At 44.9% G+C, this 12,016-nt stretch overlaps 1 long non-coding RNA gene across 1 annotated transcript in view; it reads right to left on the reverse strand.

Moving 5' to 3' along the window:
- Window positions 1-11,844, reverse strand: part of LOC143842580 (uncharacterized) — a 134,541-nt gene extending 122,697 nt beyond the window's left edge. The window contains exon 1 of the long non-coding RNA XR_013233193.1: window positions 11,710-11,844. This is a non-coding gene — a long non-coding RNA (uncharacterized LOC143842580). The remainder of the gene's footprint in view (window positions 1-11,709) is intronic.
- Window positions 11,845-12,016: the final 172 nt, after the last annotated feature.

Raw genomic sequence — 12,016 nt, forward strand, 5'->3', positions numbered from 1 at the left:
TAAAGACCGTGCAGCTTCCAGAGCCTTTCCAGCATTATCTTGCTCCACGGAAGCCTATTTGTATATGCAAATTGTGCATGCATGCATGTTTGAAACATCTGGCTGCTGGAAGACAACCCAGGGAGCACAGGAGTGGAAAACAGCCAGCCTGCGACAAAGTACTTAATGCCATTTTACACATGCAACCAGCTAGATTTAAGCAATGATATTATTGGGGCACTAGTAACCTCTCTAGACAGCATTGCGCATAGGTAAAAATAAAATCTAATATTGGCACACCAAGGAATGGAATAAAAAATTTTTTTTTTGAATTTTGTTAAATACAAGACAGACATTTGAACAGTACAGAATTTCTAGGGAGACATAATCATAACTGGCCATATGCATTTTATTTTTCAAAACATAACACACTACCCCATACCTCTCGAGTTCCTGTCAAATAGGAATATTACAGCTCACATTCTAGATTTTCTTTGTAAAGAGTTTCTGGAAGCAAAAAGTATATATATTTATGTAGGGAAGTGGACAGTGTAAATATGATTGTGTCTCATGAGTTTTCTTTTAATATGAACCTACCAAGCTGCCTTTTATATGACTGGGTCATGGACTCTGGTATTGCCTATTCTGTTTGCTAGTGGCTCAGTAGAATCTTGAGCAAATGTTTCCCCATGCTTAGAAGAAGAAGAAGAGTTGGTTCTTATATGCTGCTTTTCTCTACCCGAAGGAGTCTCAAAGTGGCTTACAGTTGCCTTCCCTTTCCTCTCCACACACCAGACACCCTGTGAGGTGGGTGAGGCTGAGAGAACCCTGAAATCACTGCTTGGACAGAACAGCTTTATCAGTGCCATGGCAAGCCCAAGGTCACCCAACTGGCTGCATGTGGGGGAGTGCAGAATCGAACCTGGCATGCCAGATTAGAAATCCACACTCCTAACCACTACATGAAATTTAGTCAGCTGAGATCCTGTAACTGGACATACATTATTTGCCATGTTTGTATGGCTTCAGTATGTAAAACAAATTTGAAGAAAACTCAGATATTGGTTTGCCTGTACCCAAGCTGTATGTGAACCCAAAACATGTGTCTTTCCCCCTGTTCAAACAACAGGTTGACAATGTATATTGGTAGGATCCTCAAATAGCTGGTAGACTCCCAATACATATAGAATATTTGAAAAGGGCTATTGTAGTGTGGCCATCTCAAACCCCTTAAGACTCTTCTGTATGAGGCTCTCTTTTTTTAGTGATTTCATACCCTTCGACCAGACTTCTAAGCCTTACATTTGCAAGTATTACAGAACTCAGTGGTGTTCTTAAACATTTATCTGTACCATAAGTGAAGAGCACGGCAGGGCGATTGCAGAGTTGATTATTCCTGCTATCCAAGGTGCAACAGAGTTGGTCTTTTGACATTCTGCATCCATGTGAAGAAGCTTCCTCCCAGAATAAAAGGAGGAGACATGACCATGAGGAAGCACATTTATTTGCCAGCATGGCAGTTCGAAGGATCGGGCCATGAGGTACTGACCTGGACGAGAAGAAACGCCTAAAGGATAATGTCTAGGTGAGCCTTTGTGGAACATTAAGAAGATCACCTGTCAGGCAAAGGGATTGACCCAGATAGGGTAAAGAGCATGGAGGGGAATTTTAATGAATCCCTGCAGCGTTAAGGCTATGCTTAGTAGAAAAGAGCTCCGAGTTATGCATGGAGGCACAATAAAGCACACCTTAGGGAAGACTGGTACAAGGTCTTAGTGAGGTGAAGTTTGACAGAAGATGGGAGGTAAGGTGGAATGGAAGCTGGCAGGAAAAAAATCTCATTGTTATTGTGCCATTCAAATCAATGACTTGATTTAGGCCTGTTATGCACACACCTTTTACGTCCAATTGTCACAGAAGTCAAATTGGTATTCTTATTTTATTTTTATTTATTTAGATTTCTATACCGCCCATTTCTTTGCAGCTCTGGGCGGCTTACTCTGAACATTATATAACTTACATGGAACAGTATATGACTTTATTCGAATGCTGTGTGTGTACTATATACCTTTTATCCTCCAATTTTTCTCTTAGGAATCACAGAGTATACTGCATATCAACAGAAAAACTGGATATGTGCCACAGCGACAAAATTTCCTTTTTGGGGTGTATGGATGTTCTCTCTTTATTCATCAATTTCATGTGGATATGTTTTTTGAAACTGGAGATTCTTCAAGGTGTATTTACCCTTGGGTAGCCATTTTAGCAGAACGTCAGTGGTTCTCCCTCTTCATTGGTGTACAAACTCCTCTATTGCTTACTTTTCCCATCATGTAAAATTTGTTGTGTTTTTTTCTGCTTTAGGATGCTTAGGGCTGATCCTGCGTTGAGCAGGGGGTTGGACTAGATGGCCTGTATGGCCCCTTCCAACTCTATGATTCTAGGATTCTATGACAAGCGGGATGAGTCTATCAATCAGTTTATCGCTAAACTTATATCACTGGAGGGGAAACTGACAGGGAAAGGCTTAGGGTTTTTGTGTGTGTATGGGGGGGGGGGGATTAAAGAGTTCCAAAGTGGTGGTTTGTGTGTGTGTGCACCCAGAAGTTTCCCACAAAATGTGGCACTGAGATAGTGATGTAATTTTACTTCCCCATATTTACCTAAATTCAATTTGCACAATTGTTTCATATGACACTGTGTGTATAGAGGGAGGCGCTGTCAGGTAGAGAGGGCAGATACATGGGTAGACTGGGAAGTTAAAACTGCTCAGGAGCAAATCAGGCTGAATGGACCTTGTGACAGTAGCAGGTCATGCCTGCAGCACTGGTGAACTGGTGGGGCTGGCCTGTTTGCCATGGGTCTTCCAGGGGAAGTAGCCTTTCAGGAGCTTTCTCTGCAAGTAAAAGGGCCAATCCACCCCAGTGGGGTCCAATCTATGGTCTTCAAATACCATATTCAAGTCCAGTTGTGCCTTAGAGGCCAATTAAATTTTCAGGGGATAAGCTTCCAAGAGTCAAAGCTTCCTTTGTGAAGAGCATCTCTAAAATCATTAGCATCTCTGAAATCTCATCTTGAGAAGCTCATGAGGGGCTGCCATAAGTTGGCCATGCCTTGGTAGCACTTTATTGTTATTGTTATTATTATTATTATTATTATTATTATTATTATTATTATTATTATTATTATTATTATTATAGTTCCAAGGAGCTGAGGGCAGCATAAGTGGCTCAAAGCTCTCCATTTTTAAATCTTCACTGTAATCCTATGAGGTAGACGAGGCAGGAAAAGAATGAAGGGACCATGTCCCCCCAGTGAGCTTCACTGCAAACACAGACTAAGGACCTGAGTTAAGCTAACCCCAGTGTTCGACTCTGCAATGGAGGTAAAGAAGTTAATGGTGTAGGAGTACACAGCATCTTGCTTCAGCGGGTCTGGCTGAAGCAGATGACCCAAGTTGAAACAGCAGAGGAATACAGAGGAATACACTTTCAGTAGCAGCTCTTCTTTCCCAGTTTTACGAAACTCTCTTCTACAATTCCCTAAAGACAGAGCTAGAGCAAGAGTGAGGATAAGGGTTAAGCTGGTGCAGAGAGAGAAAGTCGGAGACATAATGACACTATAATCAAATTGTTTTAATGGGATTTTTATGCCTTCAAATTGTTGCCTGCCTCATGCTTTCAGGATGGGTCAAGCCATAAATCTAAATAAATTATAACAAACTGAATTAAGCATGTGCAATGCACAGGGCTATGCTAAGCAGAGGTACACCCTTCTAAGCCTATTGACTTCCATGGATTTAGAAGGACGTAACTCTGTTTAGGACTACAGTGTTACGCTTTTGGTAAGACAAAAAAAAAAAAGGAGCTGACTTTCTTATCTCAAATCACTTTAGTTCACTGATATCCAGCCTTTCCTCTCAGGAGTTGAATGTGCTACGTGTAGCAAGCCCAGGCAGTCTTTGATACAAGTTCCTAACACTCCTTGACTTCAACTACATAATAAGTCTTATACTATTCCTGGTAAGGTTCTGAACTTGGATAGTCACCAGTAAGGATACTTCTCCAGTGATTTTTTGTTTATAGCCCACCTATTAGTTACATCTCCAGTCCTGGAAACGACTATTGTATAAACAACATCTTGCCTAATTAGTTCTAATCTGTTACCTGGAAATCACAGGATTTATGGCTCCAACCCTCCCCCCCCCCCCCCCCCCCGGAACCGAGTCATAATTTGGCCCAGGATTTAAGGCTCAAAACTTACCAAATGAGTTGGGAAATGTTCTAGTTGTAAAGGAGACCTGCAGGCTGGTGTGAGGGGGGGGGCGGTAGGGTGTGTGTCTCTATATTGTCTGGAAATTTGGGTTACTATCAATAAGAGAGCCAGTGTGGTGCAGCTGTTTGAGAGCTGGAGTAGGATGTGAGAGTCCCATGATGGAATCCCCATTTTGCCATGGAAGCCAATCACACACTCTCTGCTGTGAGAATAAGATGAAGGGGAAGAAAACAATCTACTCTGCCTTGGGAAGGGAGGGAGGGGAGAGGAGGGAAGTGCTGAAATATCAACATACACATGGAGCTCTTCCGCCAGGCATTTGGTTGAGGCTGGAGTAGTAAGATTGGATCCCTCCTCCTATAGCCCTGTACCCCCCTAGGCCTGACATCGCCCGTGAAAATCTTCCAGGGCAATGGTGACTACTGTTGTTAGGTTGAGGAGATGGCACAGAGGGTGATGTAGATTGTGGATTACCTGCCACCAACATGAACTGGGGTTATCTGTTTTTTAACGTGTTTATGTAAACCGCCAGAAGCCGGCTGGGCTAAGAGTGGCAGTCAATAAATATAATAATAAAATTAAAATTAATGAATAACAGAAGGACATGTGCTGAAAAGTCATACTGGAACTAGATTAGATACCAACGCTTTTTGAAGCCTTTGATAACCATATATGATTTCTTGTTTTGAGTCACATTCATATGATCTTTTAAAATCACCAGTCAATCTGAAAACACTTAGGTATTTGTTAAGCTTCTAATGCAGTCCCTTTAAAGTTTAATCCTCAGGCTGTCTTTGGCAGCCCCTTTAGACTTTAAAGAGTCCAGAAGACGGCCCAAGAATCAGCTGTGCTAGGGGAGCAGATGATCCCCACTGGCTCAGCTTGGGGATGCCTTCTCGTGCAGCCCAGTTTTAACTGCAGGAGAATACAAGCCAGTCCAAGGATTGGGCTGGCTTAAAAAACAAAACAAAACAAAAAAATAACTGGCATATTTCTTTTTGTGTCTATTTGACCTGAAAGATCCTGGATTCCAATACCATAATGGTATTAGGATCTGGGATTTTCCAGAAATACTGATTTTTTTCCAGGTCCAACAGATCAGAACCAAAAAATAACAATAAAATAATTGGTACAGCCCTAGAAGAAGAAGAAGAGTTGGTTCTTATATGCCGCTTTTCCCTACCCGAAGGAGGCTCAAAGCGGCTTACAGTCGCCTTCCCATTCCTCTCCCCACAACAGACACCCTGTGGGGTGGGTGAGGCTGAGAGAGCCCTGATATCACTGCCCGGTCAGAACAATTTTGTCAGTGCCGTGGCGAGCCCAAGGTGACCCATCTGGTTGCATGTGGGGAGCGCAGAATCGAACCCGGCATGCCAGATTAGAAGTCCGCACTCCTAACCACTACACCAAACTGGCTCTATTGGGTACTCTTCTGGAGAGAGCCGTGATCCATAAAGTGCCATTGAACAGTCATTCACTTAAGACAGAGTGTGATAGCCTCTAGCAACTTTCAAGGACCCACATTGACCAATCCTTCTCAGATCCTAAGAGACCCATACAAAGTAGTGTTGGGTCTCTAGCAGAAAAGTGTAAAGATAAGTGTTTTGCAACATGAAGACTGAGAGACAACCGCTTGCAGGGGATCCTGGCCAGGTCATCAGACATCCTAACCTTGTGAAACTTCCTGAATGGAGAGGGCATAGAGTAGAACCCACAATGTCCTCATTCCACAACTGGGAGTTCTAAATCCTAAAAAAAAAAAAAAAATGCCTATTGTAAATGCAACACCAGGGAAATCAAACGAGGGGTTATACTTCCATTTTGTAACACCTTTAGAAATTCGGAAAGGAAAGGCTTAGAAGAATTGAGCCCTAATCAATGGCTTAAACAATCAACAGCACAAGCATCAGGGTCCCAACCCTGTTACAATCTCAGTAGGGACTCTTCCTCTTAAAGCAATGGTTCTCAACCTACCTAATGCTGCGTCCCTTTAATACAGTTCCTCATGTTGTGGTGACCCCCAACCATAAACCTTCCAAAATGTAACATTTATGAAATACACCTCTATGTACAACCAACAGTGAATGCATATACATTTTCAAAGGAAAGATTTGGCACGAGGCAAGTGAAAGTCGGAAAATGAAGCTGAGAGGTGCATTCGTAACAAAGGAGAAACAAGTTTGAAAGGGTGTTCAAATTGGAATTGCAAGCTTATGAAATCCAGTCTCCTTCCTCCGTTCCTGAATGAACCCGGAAGGGGGAGGGAAGCCTCTCTGTTAACCTGTCTGAGAAATGAAGTTCTCCTGGGAGCACAAGGTCATCTGTGTTGCCCCCCACAAATTGTCATCAGGTCTGGCAGGTCAACCGAGAGCTCAGGTCCCCAGAGAGGCTGCCTTAGGAAGCTTCCTCAAACACTGTTCGCTTCGCCAAATGAATCAGCTTCACGACTCCCTTGTCTGTGCTTCACCCTCCCACTCGGAATTGCCACGTTCCCCCTGCTCTGATGAATCTCATCTCGCCACCAAAGTGAACCCACTCTGTTCTTTCCACACAGAACGTGCCTGCAAAGCAACATATTCATGCTTGTACTGTGGGTATTATTAGAAATGCAAACAGAGCTCAAAATGTTGCAATGGGTGCATAAGGCTTGCCCCTTCCCAAACTCAGGGGTTTTCCCCCCCCAACACCCCATCCCCTTTCTAAGTGGAGGTTTTTGACTCGACGGAGAGGCCTAGCAACGCTCACCCTCTTTGCTTTGAGTCAAAGCTTCAGGAGTTGAATGCCAAAGATCGGTTTCGCAATGTGACACAGTAATACGCAGCAGTTCAGATCATGACTAGATCACCTGTGAACATGTACTAAAAAAAATCTCGCATCAATGAATAAGCAAAACCTGACCCTTAACATTTGATTGCAGAGAATAAAGCCCCAGGTCTTTATCCCTGTGGAAGCTTTCACAGTTCCACAGGGCCTGCAACATGGAGCTCTTTCACCAGGTCTTTGGTTGAGGCCAGAGTGCATGTGATCACAATGGGGGGGGGGGCGCTATACATATATGTGCTCATAACATCCATGCTCTATCTGATAAGACGGGCACCCCTAGTATTTCTCCCTGAGGTTCCAGGTGGGAGAAATTTGAGTGGGCAGGGAGGGGGTGAGGGTCTTTCCTGCCATGGGGTATATTTTAGTAACTGGAGTTATTAACAGTTTTAGTTTTTATTGGGGGCTTTTAATGATCTGATTGTAACCTGCCGGGAGATGATCTTGAGAGAGGCGGGATATAAATCGAATATAAAAATCAATCAGAGGACAGAGCTGGGATTTATACCAAGAACCAACTAGGCCTTTTTCTAAACCTGAAGCCTGTTCTAAACCATTAATTTGCCCCAGTTGAGATGCTTTGCCCCCTTCCTTCTCCACAGCACAATAGTTCTTCTGGGTTTTCCTTGATTCTTCTGTGATCTTTCCCCAGTCTGCTCTGCTGTGATATTTTGGGAAGGAGTGCTGCAAAACTTGGCTGCTGGCAAGGGGAAAGGAAAGTTGCCGCAGCCATTTCCCCGTTTCCTCGTGGCAGCCATTTCCTCATCCCCACCAAGATGACACCTGAAGATCTCCCAGTATTACAACTGATTGCCAGACTTCAGAAATAAGTTTCCCTGGAGAAAATGGCTGCTTCAGAGGATGGACTCTATGGCATTGTACCCTGCTGGGGTCCCTCCCTGAGCTCCATCCACAAATCCCCAGGTATTTTGCAGCCCTACCACTGGGAGCTTTTTGAGGTTATCCACCAAATAAAACAGCAATTGGATGACTAATGCAAGAGTGCACTGTCAAGTCAGTTCCTATTTTATTTTTTCAATCAGAAAAAGCCCCCATAGTGGCCACCATAGTGACTGGAGCAAGGAAAATGACCAAGCCCTATGAAGATAGGTTGAGGGACTTGGGAATGTTCAGCCTGGAGAAAAGGAGGTTGAGAGGGGACATGATAGCCCTCTTTAAGTACTTGAAAGGTTGTCATTTGGAGAAGGGCAGGATGCTGTTCCCATTGGCTGCAGAGGAAAGGACACACAGTAATGGGTTTAAACTACAAGTACAATGATATAGGCTAGATATCAGGAAAAAAATTTTCACAGTCAAGAGTAGTTCAGCAGTGGAATAGGCTGCCTCAGGAGGTGGTGAGCTCCCCCTCACTGGCAGTCTTCAAGTAAAAGTCGGATACACACCTTTCTTGGATGCTTTAGGATGCTTTGGACTGATCCTGCGTTGAGCAGGGGGTTGGACTAGATGGCCTGTATGGCCCCTTCCAACTCTATGATTCTATGATTCTATGAAACCCAACATGGGGAAGCCTCATTGGTAACCACAGCAATAAATGAGCTTCTGAAAGAAAGCATCGCCATGCGGAAAAGCACGAGACGAGATGACAACTTCATGCTTAGCTCAGACAATGGTAATTATAACCTAATCCTTCACTCCCCTCTCTACAGCATGCTAGAGCTTGACTAGAACTTCATGCCTCCCTAGGGCAATAATATCAACAGGGAATGGAGAACCATATGGTGTAGTGGTTAAGAGCGCCAGTTTCTAGCCTGGCGAGCTGGGTTTGATTCCCCACTCCTCCTTCACATGCTGCCAGCTGGGTGACCTTAGGCCAGTCACAGTCCGGTTAGAGCTGTTACCATAGTGTAGTCCTGTCAGAGCTCTCTCAGCTTTACCTAACTCACAGGGTGTCTGTTGTGGGGAGTGGGAGGGAAGGTGATTGTGAACCGCTTTGAGACTCCTTCTGGTAGTGAAAAGTGGGGTATAAAAGCCAACTCTTTTCTTCTTCATCATCCCAATCAGGGTGGTGTTCACAGTTTTCCCTTCCTCTGTTTATCCTCACAAAAGCCTGTGAGGTAATTTCACTTGAGAAAGGTATATTGACTCAAGGTTCCTTAGCTGCAGCAGTTCCTTAGATGAGGAGAGATTTGAACCCAGGTTTCCCAACTTTGTCCGGTGCTCTAACACTAGGCTGGCTACTCCAAGGGATGACATCATGTAAAAATCTATCACCTTCAGCTTGGCTCAGATGAAGTGGACTTCACACCACGTCTGCTACAAATTCATGGTATGATCTCTAGAGTTGTTGATGTGATGCAAACACTGCAGTAAATGAATGCCCAGAAATAAAAATTCAGAATGAATCAGGGGAAAAGGGCAACTGCAAACACGTGTTCCTCACTGTGATCCTTCCTAGACAGATCTTGAGAGACGGAATGTCAATCCAGCAGCGCAGGCATGGTATAGTAACTAGTGGGACAAGAATCCAGGAGATCTAGGATCAATGGCCACTCTGCCATGCTGGGTGACACACACTCAAATTAACCCACTGAACAGGACCATGTGGTAACTTGGATTTGGCCCCCATTAGAGGCAAAAAAAGTGGGATATAAATATCTAAATGAACAATAATAGCTTCCGATTTTTCAAACACATCATCCCTCCACAGTGATCTTTATCCTGAAGGAGATAATGAGGCAGGAGCCCTAAGAATTCTCGCCTGGCTGCTCTTCATGACCGGCAGCATTGCCAGGATAAGAGGCTGGACCACACGTGGCCCTGCTCCCCCAGAGCCAGCCCCACTGCAACCCTCTTCCCTCATTCGTTAGTTGGTTTTCTCGGTCACTTGTGGGAGCTCCCCCACTTGTCTCCTTCCCGCCCCTTGCTGTACCTCTCAAACTGAAGTGTCAGGGGAGGACCTGTTGGAAAAGGCAACCGAGTTGATTTTTACACAGCAGAATGAATGGAGCATTAAATGACTGCATTAAGGAGGACTGCAGTGAGGCTAATGGTGGCCTCTGGTGGAAATGCAATGCTCTAATAATGCTCTCAGAAAGGGGCACTTGCTGGGCAGGTTTCCTTGTCTTTTTCGTGGTAAAAGTGTGCCCACGGGTCTCGCGTTTACAAAGCTGGATGGGATGAGAACACCATCATAATTATCAGGCTGCACAAAGAGGACTCCCATGTTTCAGACACACGGCACAGGAATCCAGTAATAATTAAGGTTACCAGAACATGCAATTTTTACTTTAATTTCCTGAAAAGTCCACATATTCGCCTAGATTTACAGCCCGCCTTTCGCACTGAGTTTCAGCGCAACCCTTATGCATTTCTGTGTGTGCACAGAGAGAGAGAGAGAGAAAGAGAGAGAACTAGTGGTTTTAAGACATCAACGGCAGCCAGGCAGAAGGACAGCACTGCATACATATCACCAAGCAAGCACATAAAAGACACACGCTACGAAGCTAATAACGTGACTCTGAAGGACAGTGACACCAAAATGAAATATTTCAAGGTCAGCACTTTAGACGTCCTATCTAGAACACAACAAGCTTGTTATGGAAAATATGTTTGCTCCTCAGCTTCCCCACATAATCTAGAGTGACGATTACTTTAGCATGAATATTTTGATGACATCCTATCAAAACGCAGGGAGAAGAAATTAAACGTTCTGACTTGACCTCTACTAAGAATCATTTGCTTATGCTTACTGTTTAATTTTTGGTAACCAATGGGGACTCAGAGTGGCTGATGACATCACTGTCCCCGCCTCCTTTCTATCCTGACATCCACAACCCTGTAGGTAGGCTAGGCTCAGAGGGAACATTCAGCCCAGGCCAACCAGCAACCTTTTATGGCAAAGGAAGTTTCGATCCTCAGTAGCCATCTCACACCACCGGCTCGAGGATTCGCATGCCGTGTTAGATTCTTTTCATCCATTTAAGACACAAAATACTCAGAATGCCTACGGGGTGTCATGTACGCACGAGGCCACGGAAACATAATGCATAAAACACATTATTATTTTTTTAATTATAAAAGCCCCACCACACCACCAATAAAATGTCACTACTTATTAGTGATCAGCCATGAGGCCCATGCCACAACGTGCCGTGATATGAGCTACTAAACATAACTGATGTTGTCCTAGTTCAAGCCCAGCACTTCAAAAAGTTGCCCACAACCAGAACAACATAAATTCTGTGTTCATCATTCCACAGTCCTCCGGACTCATGCAGACACCTACTTTCCCCGTAAGCAATGCCCCAGCAAGGGTGAGAATACAGATCTGCCACATATATGTTCACTGAGGTTCTTCTACATACGGGGAAGGCAATGAAGCTGACCAGGGGACGGTCCAGTTGCAAAGACCTATTCCTCCTCACGCCACCCTGTACTTTCCAGTTCAGCCCTTGAGTGCTAACACCAGCTTCCACCACGCCCCTCCCAAAATCGACTCAAACCTGCGTTAAACGCGGACAGAGTAAAGGCAAGCACTATCGACGGACGCTGAATTTGCAGAACGCGGAGAACTGTGGAGTCCGGAAACTCGCTCTTGGAGAGCGCCTCAATATATTCCTGGGGTTTCCTAGGGAAGGACCTGACCGGCGCTCAGCCCGGTTCGGAATACCTTGCCTTAAAGAGTCAGGAGACCACATCTGGGCGATCTTGACCCGGCAGCCTGAGAATGATGCGCTTTGGGCTTGGAGTCCAATCCTCCCCTCCAGCCTGGCAGCTCACCAAGGCAAGCCTTGCCCAGATCAATTCTCTCTCTCTCTCCCCTCACGCCCCCCCCCCATCCCCAGCCTCAATCACCGCCCAGGCTTGGCAGTGGGGAGCAAGAGACCCAGCCCCCTGGAGGCTGCCCACAGCCCCTCACCCCAGACAGACATTGGCAGGAAAAAGGCGGGGTGCCAAAGGCAAGGCGGGAGGGCGTGTTTCT

This window comes from Paroedura picta, chromosome 8 (assembly GCF_049243985.1).
Source record: "Paroedura picta isolate Pp20150507F chromosome 8, Ppicta_v3.0, whole genome shotgun sequence".
Taxonomy (NCBI): domain Eukaryota; kingdom Metazoa; phylum Chordata; class Lepidosauria; order Squamata; family Gekkonidae; genus Paroedura; species Paroedura picta.